Here is a 12,528-nt window from a genome sequence, read left to right on the forward strand (position 1 = left end):
TTTTTGCTTTGGGCTTGGTCTCTCTGTAACACATATCCAAGCTTTTTTTTTTTTTTTTTTTGCTTCACACAGTCACTCAGCTAGCCAGGGTTCACTCTAATCTGCAGGTGCCCTGCCCCGGAATGCCCCAAGGTGACTGAATTACATATGCCGCAACACCGGTCTAAGACTGGCCTGTTTAGCTCTGGATGTAGGATCCATCCCCCATCTTTCCTAACTCTGCCCACCCAAAACCACTCAGACATACGAAGAGGACCAGACTCCTTGGAAGTGTGGAAAGTCTGAGTGGAGCAGGGAAGGTACAGAATATGTGTTCTATTATTAACCAGAGGTACCAGGAGCCCTACATCAGCGGGGGGGCTCTATAGTTGGAAGGCCTACCTCAAGAAAGTGTAGCAAATGGGGAGCTGAAGCACATGGTGCCTCTGCTTCTCTCCGGTGGACTGGCCCTCTCAGTAGATGGCAAGCTGCTATGAGACCAAGAGTTGAGAGTTCCTGGACTGCGTAGGCAGGCAGGGGGGAAGGTTGTTCAACCTCACCTTCCACCCAGGCGAGCACAAAAATGCTGCTGGGAATGCAAACCACGCTCCAAGATGGTCCACGCTGCACCACCCAGAGCAGAGCTCCAGAGGCCAGGACAACCTGTCCCAGCCTCCAGATATCCCACAATGCACTGTGCCATGCACACGATGCATTGAGAGGATTCCCTGTCAGACGGATGCTCTAGGTGCCCATCTCTGTGTCTCCTCGGATTCCGGCAGCTGGGTTAAGGGAGCGCTTGCTCCCTTAACCTCAGCTAAGAGCCAGGCTTAGAAGTGGAGTTAAGCTGTGAGTTGTGCACCACACAAGCAGCCTCTATGTATTCTTATCAAGGCCTATGCAATATTCAATTGGCATTTAATACTAATAACACTATGTTTTATTTTCAGTGCTGGTAATTTTGCTTATGATCAGTCGAAACAATCACACAATTTCCAGTCTAAACTGTGATTATATGTGTGTATGTATATAAAACATATGTCTCTGTGTGTGTGTGTGTGTGTGTGTGTGTGACACACACACACGCACGAATGAATAATATTCACTGGTAGTGTTTATTTCTACGCTTATGGTCCACTGGGAGCTAACTTTTAAAATGCTCCTTTGAACAAGAAGGGAATATTTCATTGTCAAGTAAAAGCTTTTAGTCATTATGACATGCAGCTATCATACAGCAAAAATATTAGTAATACTATTTTGTCTCCAAAGTGCATTTGTTATCAATGTGCACTTAAACTAGTGATCAAGATCTACTAAGGAGAGACACCTGCTCTGCATTTCATAACTCTTTAATACCTTGGGGATACATCGCTTAATAATTTAGTGCTAAACCATTTAGCATTTTAGCCCATCATCTCTTATATTACACACAGGATTTCAGTAATGTCTGATAAAATTATGTGTTAGCTGCCTTATGTGTGCGTAAAACTTAATAAGTCTTCCTCTCCCCTCCCTTTCCTTCCCCCCGTACCCCTCGTCCAAGTTTAATAACTGATTTCTTGCATTTATGGATGTAGAATTTTATTGCTTGTGGATATAGTTCGAACCTAAATCTTCATATCTTATAAATTGATTTTTAGTTTCCTTTTTGACCTTATGAATTTCAATCAGACATTGACCTCTTGTTGCTCATGAATCTGACTGATTTAATGCAATATAACAATAATACTGAAGAAAAGGATTATCATAAGAGCCCATAGGGCTTGTTGAAACCCATAACTAGATTTTGGAGGCCTCTGGCAATCATAATTCTTGACCCAAGACCATTCGCTAATGCCTTCATCTTTTACCATTCTGGACTGGCCAATCGTTGTGTTAGTACAGTCAAGGAAAGCAATGGAGATTCCCACGAGGTAAAAAGCTGAAATGGTATATAAAGGATATAGCACTGAATATACAGAGATCACGTGAAGCAAATAAAAAGCTTATTCTATCAGGATTTGTCATATTTAGAAGGGAAGAGTGAACGACTATGAAGAGGGAGTCCTTGCAACAAAATTAGTGTTTTGTAGAGTGCTCAAGCTTTCTAAAAATAAAAAATTAATATTAACTGTCTTTTTATAGGATCTATTGTTAGTTCTTCAGTCTGTTATTTTGTCTACTGCTTAAATGGAAGGCTTGAATGACTGCTTCTTTGTTTGCCTGGTTGTGCTAATTTAATTTAATTTAATTTAATTGCTTATATGCATGGGATTACTGAATAACTTGGGTGTTGATGTTCATTATTCCTTATTAAGGAAGACTCCTAAAACTAAAACAAAAGCAACCACCTTTAAAACATGAAAATAGGAGTTGACTTTCCATCTTACAAAGTGATTACTGCTTATCTTCAAAGATTAATGGTTAAGAATCTAGATCCAGAACTTACTTGACCCTGTAAAACCGTATAACCTGACTCACGCGCATGGATCTGGGTTCAGAAAAAGATGAGTGCCAAATAATTGATTATTAGGGCCATGCATTCATTCAAACTGACATACAGTTTTAAGCAGACCTGAACTGAAAATTCCAAGTTCATAGTCATTAAATATTTTGAATGAAGTGCACACAAAGACAATTGCCCTGAATCACCATTGTGCATACGCAGCCTTCCCTGTGTTTGGCCAGTGCGGATAAGTTTCTAAATGTGTACACCATCTGCATTGTGATTCTCTTCTCGGAATCATTAGTACAGTGGTCCCTCGACTTACGAAGCACTCGACATCTGAAGATTTTGACATACGAACGACAAAAAATACCGGAAGTCGTTGCCGGTTTAGATGCGGCTTCCTCGACCTACGAATTTTTAGATGCGGTTTCCTCGACTTACGAGTGTTTCCGGACCTCCGTGGATGCGCTTTTCGACTTACGAAAATTCCGACCTACGAACGTGCGTTCGGATCGGATTATCTTCGTAAGTCGAGGGACCACTGTATGTACATTAGTATATTATAAAGTTAGAATCTATTACTTCCTACATCATCCTCACATTGCAGAGGGCATCATCTTAAGTTGCAATCCTAAGAGGCATTAGGGAGATTCATAGGCCTCATCCCCACTCCAAGCCATGCATCCTTTGAAATTGGTGGTACTCAGTGATGTCATTGGGGGAGGGCCCAGAGGCATGTGGGGGTTGGATCTCCTGTGCCTCTCCCTCCTCCTCCTCAGCCACAAGGATGGTGACAGAGATGCTAAACAGTGAGCAGGGAAGTGGCAGCGGGGGCATCCATGCCACTTCCAGCTTGCTTTTCACATGCTGGGTGGCAGTGTACTGTTTAATTCTGCTGCTGCCATTGAGACCACAGCAGTGCCACAGGTGGTGGCAGTGGCAAACTGCAGGAAGCAGCAGCGGCAACAAAGGCCAACATCCCCCATGGTGGCGCAGGATCCTGGGCCCTGGAGGAGCCTTAAAAATAAGGTTTTTTTAATGTCATCATGGCGCTACGGGTCCCAGATCCTTTGGGGGTGTAGCAATGCCCCTGGTGGCACTCCTGAAGTAGGGAGGAGTCCCAATCATAGCTCTCGTGCTGCCAAGCCTCAAAGGCCCAAATGATCACTCCCTTGCCCCACCCATACTAAAACATACCCAAGGGTGCTCACCAGCTGATTACCTTCCTCTTATCTCCTGCCCGCACTGAACCTTCCAGTTGTGACCTAGAACAACCTAACTAAAGTGGACAGAATGGAATAGCCCCCCCCCCCCACAAGCCACCCAAGTATGGTCAATCTGTCAGGAAGTTAAAATAAAAAATAAATAAAAGCCCACTCATCCTCCAACATAACCCATTCTGTGCAAAAGCCATTGCAGCTGGGAATGCTGGGAGTTGTAGTCAACAACATCTGGGAATGCCTGTTAGAGGGAACAGTGGAGTGGAGCTGCAAATACACATTGAATGAGACACTCAGTGGGGAAGCATCATGCACAATGCCCAGCCAAATCCTGCCCCCAGCCAACCGCAGCCACCACCACCCCACCTAGGATTTTGTGCCTTTCAAGAGGTAGGGCAAGCCCCGACCCCACACAATGCTGGAGATGGCAATATTCCTCTTCAAGCCGATGCATTTCATAGGCATTTCCAACTGTCGATGATAAGATGCGGAGGAAGCAATAACAGTAAGCAGACTTATGATTCAGCTGTCTGGTACAGCAGGATGCTGCTACCTTGTTACAGACCATAAAGTTACAGCCTGCTAAGAAAGGAAAGATCTCTAGAGATTCTAAAAACATGATTCCCCCCCTTCCCCAAGATTCAGATGTACAAATAATGCTTGCAACCTGCAGAAGACATATTCATCTGAAGGCTGATCGTTACAGACTTAAATGAGTGTCGTCTCTCTAGGGGACCCTGGGAACTGTACTTCTGTCAATGGAATAATCTCTTAAGAAAATTCTCAGTACCCTTCACCAAACTGTACATCTCCAGGTTCTTTTGGAGATGAATGGTAGTGGTTTGGTATCTGTGAATACTTACTGGTTTACAAGATTATGTAGTCTACAACATGACAATCCAAAGGCATGCCAACACAGCTAGAGGCCATTTCACACTGTCATTTTCACTGATATATTCTCACCATCAAAGACAGTTGTGTGGATGCAACTAGGCAGGGGAAATGACAGTGTGCATTGGTTCAAAGCAACTGTTAATAGGATTGCTGTGGGAAACAATGGTGCTTCAGAGGTGTAACAAAAACTCTAAGGGCCAATGTGGACGATACATCCAACCAGCCACTTCCACCATGCAATGTGGGGTGAACACACACATTCTGCTGCCCCTCCTGTTCCACGCCTCATAATTGTATGCGGGACTGTGGGTCTCAGATGACACAGTTATGAAATTGTGGGACAATAGGCCAAGAAGGGACAAGATGTGTATGCTCATGTCCTGCACTGGAGATCTGGTTGGTGGGGACTAGAGTTATGGCCTTATCAGTTATGGCCCTCTCGGCTTCCTCCTGGAAGAGTCTCACCATGCTCCCACCCTTGGTCTTTTGAAAAATAATTAAAGACATCTTTTTAGAGAGGCTTTTTAATGTTTTGTCTATTGTTTATAACTGGTAAGTTTTTTTAGTTCTTAGTTTTTAGCTTTCTACTCTTTTTTTTTTAAACATTTATATTTATTCTACTCTTTTAATTTTTTTATATTTATATTCCACTCTTCCTCCAAGGAGCCCATAGTTAAGTTTCTCCTCAAAACAAGCCTGTGAAGTAGGTTAGGCTGAGAGAGACGTGACTGGCCCAGAGTCACCCAGCAAGTATCATGACTGAATGGGGATTTGAACTCGGGTCTCCCCGGTCCTAGTTCAGCACTCTAACCACCTCAATTTGAAAATTTATAACTTTTAAATATGGTTTTGAGCTGGTCTTGTGGTAGCAAGCATGACTTGTCCCCATGGTGGCATTTGAATGGGAGACTTAATGTGTGAGCACTGCCTCTCACACAACACTAGAACCAGGGGTCACTCCATGAAATTGATTGCCAGGAGGTCTAGGACCAACAAACGGAAGTACTTTTTCACACAATGCGTGATCCACTTGTGGAACTCTCTGCCACAGGATGTGGTGACAGCCAACAACCTGGATGGCTTTAAGAGGGGTTTGGATGACTTCATGGAGGAGAGGTCTATCAATGGCTACTAGTCGGAGGGCTGTGGGCCACGTCCAGCCTCAAGGGTAGGGTGCCTCTGAGTACCAGTTGCAGGGGAGTAATGGCAGGAGAGAGGGCATGCCCTCAACTCCTGTCTGTGGCTTCCAGCGGCATCTGGTGGGCCACTGTGTGAAACAGGATGCTGGACTAGATGGGCCGTGGGCCTGATCCAGCAGGGCTGTTCTTATGTTCTTATGTTCAAGATATTCCCCTCAGAGGATGAAGCCATACTGGGAAGAGCAGAAGGTTTCAAGTTCCCTCCCTGGCTTCTCCAAGATAGGGCTGAGAGAGATTCCTGCCTGCAACCTTGGAGAAGCCGCTGCTGGTCTGTGTAGACAATACTGAGCTAGATAGACTAATGGTCTGACTCAGTATACGGCAGCTTCCTATGTTCCTATGTACATTGTAGCTGTTTTATTAATGTTGTGAGCTGCCCCAAGCAGTAGTGGAGGGGAGGGGCATACATATTTTAAATAAATGGCATGGTGGGAGGAGCTGGTCAGATGCATCATCCAAACTGGCCCAAGGTGGAGCAGGAATACAGAAACATGCAAGCATCTTAACATATCCATACAAATGCAGCTTGAAAACCTAGCCCATTCAGGTTTCCTGGACATGTGTACACATGTGTTTAAAGGCTTGTGGGCATACATGTATTATTTCTACTTCACATGCATTTGCTGTAGAAAACACGGGTGTAATAGAGGTGTTTCCTGCAGAAACTGTACTGTGTAGTACTGTCTTCACACAAAAGACATTGAAGAATTAGGCACCTTACTTTCCTGTAGGCTGTTTAGATTATTTATTGTCACTTAAGGTTAACAGTTTCTTTCAGGCTATGCACCTACGCAAAATCAGCATGACTGTTTGGACTCTGGCTTTCTTATACATTCAGATTCCTCTTTGGTTGCTATAATTTTTCTGTTTCAATATCTGGATTTGGTCACCTGCTGCTAAAAACACTTGTTGTTTTTCCCCTCTCCAACTGCAGATTCTGCACAAATACAGCTGAAAATGAGAAGTACAAATATCCTCATGGTTTAGGGGTTTGATGATAAAAAATACACACACACACACACACACACAGAGTGAGGCTGTTCACAAGAGGAGCCCTACCCAGGCTTGCACAGTCCTACCCGAGTAGGGTAGCCTGAGTTCTCTGCCTGGGCTTTTACTGAAGTAGAAGCTTGTGAGAATGCACTTCCACTCCATTCCTTGGTCATGTGGCTGCTTGGGCTGCCTGCAGCCTGCAGCCCAAGCACCACAGAGCCGGATGGCTAGAGCACCCAGCGATGGGGAGATCCCCCAATGCACCATGCTCCCCACATGGTGCATTGTAGGATGCAGAAGCTTGCAGACTGTTTTCCCCCACCCCCCTCGCCACTTGGTGTTCACTTGAGCTCCAGTCATGTGGACATGCAGCGCAAGCTATCAGCACAGCAGAACGTGTGGGAGAAGGTAGGATGTGTTCTGCCTTCCCACCATCACCAACCCTGCTAGCCTCCCCAGCACTGCCCAGAATGGTAATGAGAATGACCTTATGCAGCAAATTAGAGCCTTTGTCTCAGAGCAAGCTCAGAGCAAGGGAAAGAAATGCTGAATCATCCCTGCCAAGCTGCCTGGCTAGGCTTCTCCTAAAACTATTCTGTAATATCGGTAGGTTCAAAATGCTGCCACCAAGCACCCTAAAACTTGTAGAGAACTGGACCAGCGGATTGGGTGCTGTAATCCAAGGTTCCTCTGTAACTAGGTATTGGGCAAATTTAAAAAAACACCCTTTTTTTTGGCTGACATAAGATTTTCTTCTCTGGGTTTTTGCCAGTGAGTTGTACACAATACATAGTTGAATTATTAGAAGTCTGGTTTATGCTGCTGTCCTCCAACATGGTGTTCTGTTTTGTTTTTAATGGTATCTCCGAAACTGAGTTGACAACACACCTGGCCTGCAAGGTGGGACATCTCTGATTTTTAAAGACTATCTTTAAGATAATCACTTAAACAAGCCCTTAGCTTGGATGAGTCAAGACTGGGGCCATTCTGCTGTGCATGTTTTATATCTACGGGTGTTTTGCACTATGTGTTGTATTTGCTACTCTCATACAGATTATCACTGTATTGTTAGTGGAATCTTTTAAAGAACTCAAGCTGAGCTTTGAGTTCAAAGCTGAGCTTTGCACACAGAAGGTGTGAGGTTCCATCTCTGGCATTTCCAGGTACGATTGGGAAAGAACCCAACTTGGAGAACTGCTGCCAGTCAAAGTAGACAAAACTGAGCTAGATGGACCAGTATTAGGCAGCTACATAGGCTGATATGATTCAACTGAAGTGGTTTCTTATAACAATGTTCTCATGCACAGCAGACACTTCCAGACACTTCCAGTCAGTGACATACCAGGGCAGCAAGGAGGTACACTGCCACCCTGTGGGACTGCTTTTAATGAGAGCGCCAGCAAGGGGGATGTGGTGTGGGGGAGGAGGGTAAGAACACCCTCCCCAGTCCTTAATGTTATCCCCCCACTTTCAAACTGGCCGAACCACCGGACTTGCAAACCGATTCGGACGTCCATAAAGAGCCTCTGAACTGGTTTCATGCACACCCCTATTCTCCACAGCTCCTTGACTGGGCTATAGGGCCTGAAGACTGTAGTAGGTTGCCTGAGCAGAGGGATAAGAACATTAAGAACAGCCCTGCTGGATCAGGCCCAAGGCCCATCAAGAACAGCATCCTGTTTCACACTGTGGCCCACCAGATGCCTCTGAGAAGCCCACAGGCAAGAGGTGAGGGCATGCCTTCTCTCTTGCTGTTGCTCCCTGCAACTGGTATTTAGCCGCATATTGCCTCTGAGGCTGGAGGTGGCCTATAGCCACCAGACTAGTAGCCATTGATAGACCTGTCCTCCATGACATTGTCTTATCATTCATTCATTCATTCATTCATTCATTTGAAGTATTTAAACCCCGCCCCTCCCGTACACTGCTGCTCAGGGCGGCTCACAACATAATAAAAAGATACAATGTAAAATAAGACAAACAAAGTTGACCAACTTTAAGTTAAACAAGTTAAAAGACCAAGCTAAAACCACAATTATAATTACAATATTTTTTTTAAAGTTTCAAATTAAAAGTTATTTTAAAAGCTAAAAATGGAGAACTATAAAAACTAAAGAACCTACCAGCTATAAACAGAGATGAAACATTTAAAAGCCTCTTTTAAAAATGTGTTTTCAATTGTATTTTAAAAAAACAAACACTGAGGGAAGGAGCATGGCGAAGCTCATTCAGGGAGAAGCTCATTCATGGCAAAATTCATTCAGTCAAAGCTCCTTTTAAAGCCATCCTTTTAAAGCCTAGTGGCCATCATCACATCCTGTGGCAGAAAACTCCATAAGCTAATTATGCACTGTTTGAAGCACTTCCTTTTGTTGGTCCTAAATTTCCCAACCTTCAATATCATGGGATGGCCGCTGGTTCTAGTGCTGTCAAGTGAGAAAGGGAGAAAAATTTCCCTGAGGGACAGGGTGCAGTCAGAGGACAGGAGCCTTCTTAAGTTGACGACACTTTGCAATAACTTCCTTGTATTCAGATTGCACAAGCAGGTATTAAATAATAGCAATAAAATGTAGAATAAGTTAGGGGAAGTATAACCATAACAATTACCGCCCAGTGCCTTCATAAAGTAGAGAAAAAATCAGATTTGCTAGGAAGTACTAGGTATTATTATTTTCTTCATTTTTCCTCTAGTTCTCAAGCAACCATAATCTATTTTGATTTCTCAGTGTCCTTTCTGGTTATGTCGTATTACTCATAACTGCAACGCAGTGGTAGCTGCCAATACAAATTTAGTCTTTTCGGTTTATTCTGTAGCATTCTGTCAAAGCAGATAAGTCTGTTTTGCATTAGAGCACAAAAAAATTAATTGTGGGAAAATGATGAGTCATTCCAGCTAAGGTAAACCAACATCTGTGCCATACAGCTTTCTTATTGAAAAACAAAGCTGTGAAATGACACATAGATCACAGGTGAAACAGAACAGTTGTCTTGTTAATTGGACCAAAGGTCTCTTTAATCCAACCCTCGATTTCCAAAAGTGGGCAGGTCCTCACAAGCAGGACTGCCCACATAATCAGAACCGGGTGTAACTACAATTCCGTAGGAGCTCAGAGAAAAAACTGTGCTACTGAATGCAGAATTCAGCTTCCTGAGAATATCCACTTTCATTTTGAGAAAGATCAAGTTTCTAGTCCTTGGGCAGCAATGGTTTCCTTGAAAGTATCAGGTAGAGGATCTTCCCCATCCCCATTATTTACTCATTTTTCTCTGGCACAGGATGTCAGAGAGAAATGTATAGCTGATTTGTTAAGTCTGCACTAGTTTATCAGTTCTCCAGAAAACTGATTTTAAAAAATAAGGATCCTAGGCTGATGGGATCTGAGCTGTTGGTGACTAACCGGGAAAGAGATCTTGGGGTCATGGTGGGCAACTCATTGAAAGTGTCGTCTCAGAGCGCGGCAGCTGTGAAAAAGGCTAATTCCATGCTAGGAAGGGGATTGAAAATAAAAATGCTAATATTATAATGCCCTGATACAAATCTATGGTGCAGCCACATCTGGAGTACTGCGTACAGCTTTGGTCACCGTATCTTAAGAAGGATAATGTAGACCTGGAAAAGGTGCAGAAGAGGGCAATCAAAATGATCAGGGGCCTGAAGCACCTTCCTTATGAGGCAAGGCTACAGCATCTGAGGCTCTTTGGAAAAGAGGTGACTAAGGGGAGACATGATCTTAGTGTATAAAACTATGCATGGAGTAGAGAGGGTGGATAGAAAGAAATTTTTCTCCCTCTCTCACAACACTAGAACCAGGGGTCACCCTATGAAACTGAAGGTCGAGGAATTTAGGACCGACAAGAAGAAGTACTTTTTCGCACAGTGCATAATTAATCTAAGGAATCCCTTGCCATGGGACGTGGTGATGGCCACCAGCTTGGATGGTTTTAAAAGGGGCTTAGACAGATTCTTGGTGGACAGGTCTATCAATGGCTACTAGTCTGGTGGCTGTGGGCCATCTCCAGCCTCAGAGGCCCGTTGCCTCTCAATACCAGTTACAGGGGAGCAACAGCAGGAGAGAGGGCATGCACATACCTCTTGCCTGTGGGTTCCCCAGAGGCATCTGGTGGGCCACTGTGTGAAACAGGATGCTGGACTAGATGGGCCTTGGGCCTGATCCAGCAGGGCTGTTCTTATCTTCTTAGGTTAAGGGCGGGCGGGGGGGGGGACCCTGGTACCTGGAAGGAGGGAGGGAGAGAGGGGGCCACCGACTAGGTGATAAGTTGCTTTTTCTCTTCCCCTCTCTGAAAAAGAAGATGGTGGGGGAGTAGGGGTCCATCTTCATTTTTTGTCTCAGGGCCCATTCCTACCTTGCTACACTCCTGATACCAGAATAATAAAAAGACTTGCTAACTTTCTGATCGCTTTGTCCATGACGTGAGCCAATTTTTTTGAAGCAGATCTAACAGATGTAACAGATTGTACACCCATTCTTTGTGGTTACTTCCGTAAACATTAGGTCATTTGTAATGGCCTGTGGCTGAAATAATAAACTGAACTGAGCTGAACATGAAAGCACGTGGGCAATGTCTGGTGGAATTTCAAAAGCCGGAGAGCCTGCATTATCTGCTGAAGAACATTTTCAGGGCTGCAGGCTGAGTTTCAGTGGCTGCTCCTCCTCAGTCATGAATGCCCCTCCTCATGACCATTGGATCAAATCACTTTTGTCGCCCTCCTCCACTTCTCAGGTAGTAAGAAATGCTGGGTTAGTGCTGCTTGGGTGTTGGTTTCCTTTGGAAGAGAGATCACAACAGACTTAAGTCACTTTTGTAATATTTGTTTTCTTTAAAAATATGGAAGTAGAACATTGTCTCCTTGTGCTAAGCAGGGTCTGCTTTGTTTTGCTTGTCAATAGGAGACTAAAAGTCAGAGCTGTATGATATTCCCCTTAGGGAAAGGAGCCATAGCTCAGTGGAAGAGCATCTGCATGCTTGCATGCAGAAGGTCCCAGTTTCAATTCCTGGCATCTCCAGGTAGGGCTGGGAGAGACTCCTGCCTGTAACCTTAAAAAGCCATTGCCAGCCCATGCAGACAATACTGACTCGGTACTAATGGTCTGACTCGGTATAAGGCAGCTTCCTATGTTCCTAGGCTTAGGCAAGCAACATGTGCTTTCCTACAAGGCAACAAATCTGCATCGGATTCCCAGAGAGATGCATCCTGCATGTTCAAAGTTGCATCCAGCTTTTGTGTCTGCTTCCTGTTTCACTGTCCCAACTGGCAACACATACCTTACATCAACCTTCACTCCTTAGCTGGTTTGCCTGACAAAGAAATGCATCGCCAACAGCTGTAACAATAGCCCCATCCAGACCTTTTTGAGCATTGCTGTACAAATGGGTCAGAAATCCTGCCCCCGACCCATCACTCACCAACTCAACCTCACCACTTACACAGGCCCGATTTGGACGTACAAGTTAACTTCAGTTAAAGCTAACTGTGTTTGTGGTAACAGCAGTACACCCAGACACAGAAAACCCCAGTTAAGCCTAAAAAGTTAACTCCAGTCTGCCTTGACTAATTCCAATTTTAACCTGAGATTTTCCCCATGGTTCGTCTCCAATAACTGCAGTTATGCCACCGAAGCCTTACGTATGAACCCTGACCCATCCCTAACCACAGTTAAGCACCCATTTCCTAACTCCAGTCTTAGAGGCAGCGGCACAGACCCGCCCGAGGATGTGACTACTCCAGGCTTTTGGCACTTTTCACTGGCAGTTGATTGGAAAACCAACACCCTTGTCAGCCAAGCAGCTATGG

Source organism: Hemicordylus capensis, chromosome 4, assembly GCF_027244095.1.
Source record: "Hemicordylus capensis ecotype Gifberg chromosome 4, rHemCap1.1.pri, whole genome shotgun sequence".
Classification (NCBI taxonomy): Eukaryota; Metazoa; Chordata; class Lepidosauria; order Squamata; family Cordylidae; genus Hemicordylus; species Hemicordylus capensis.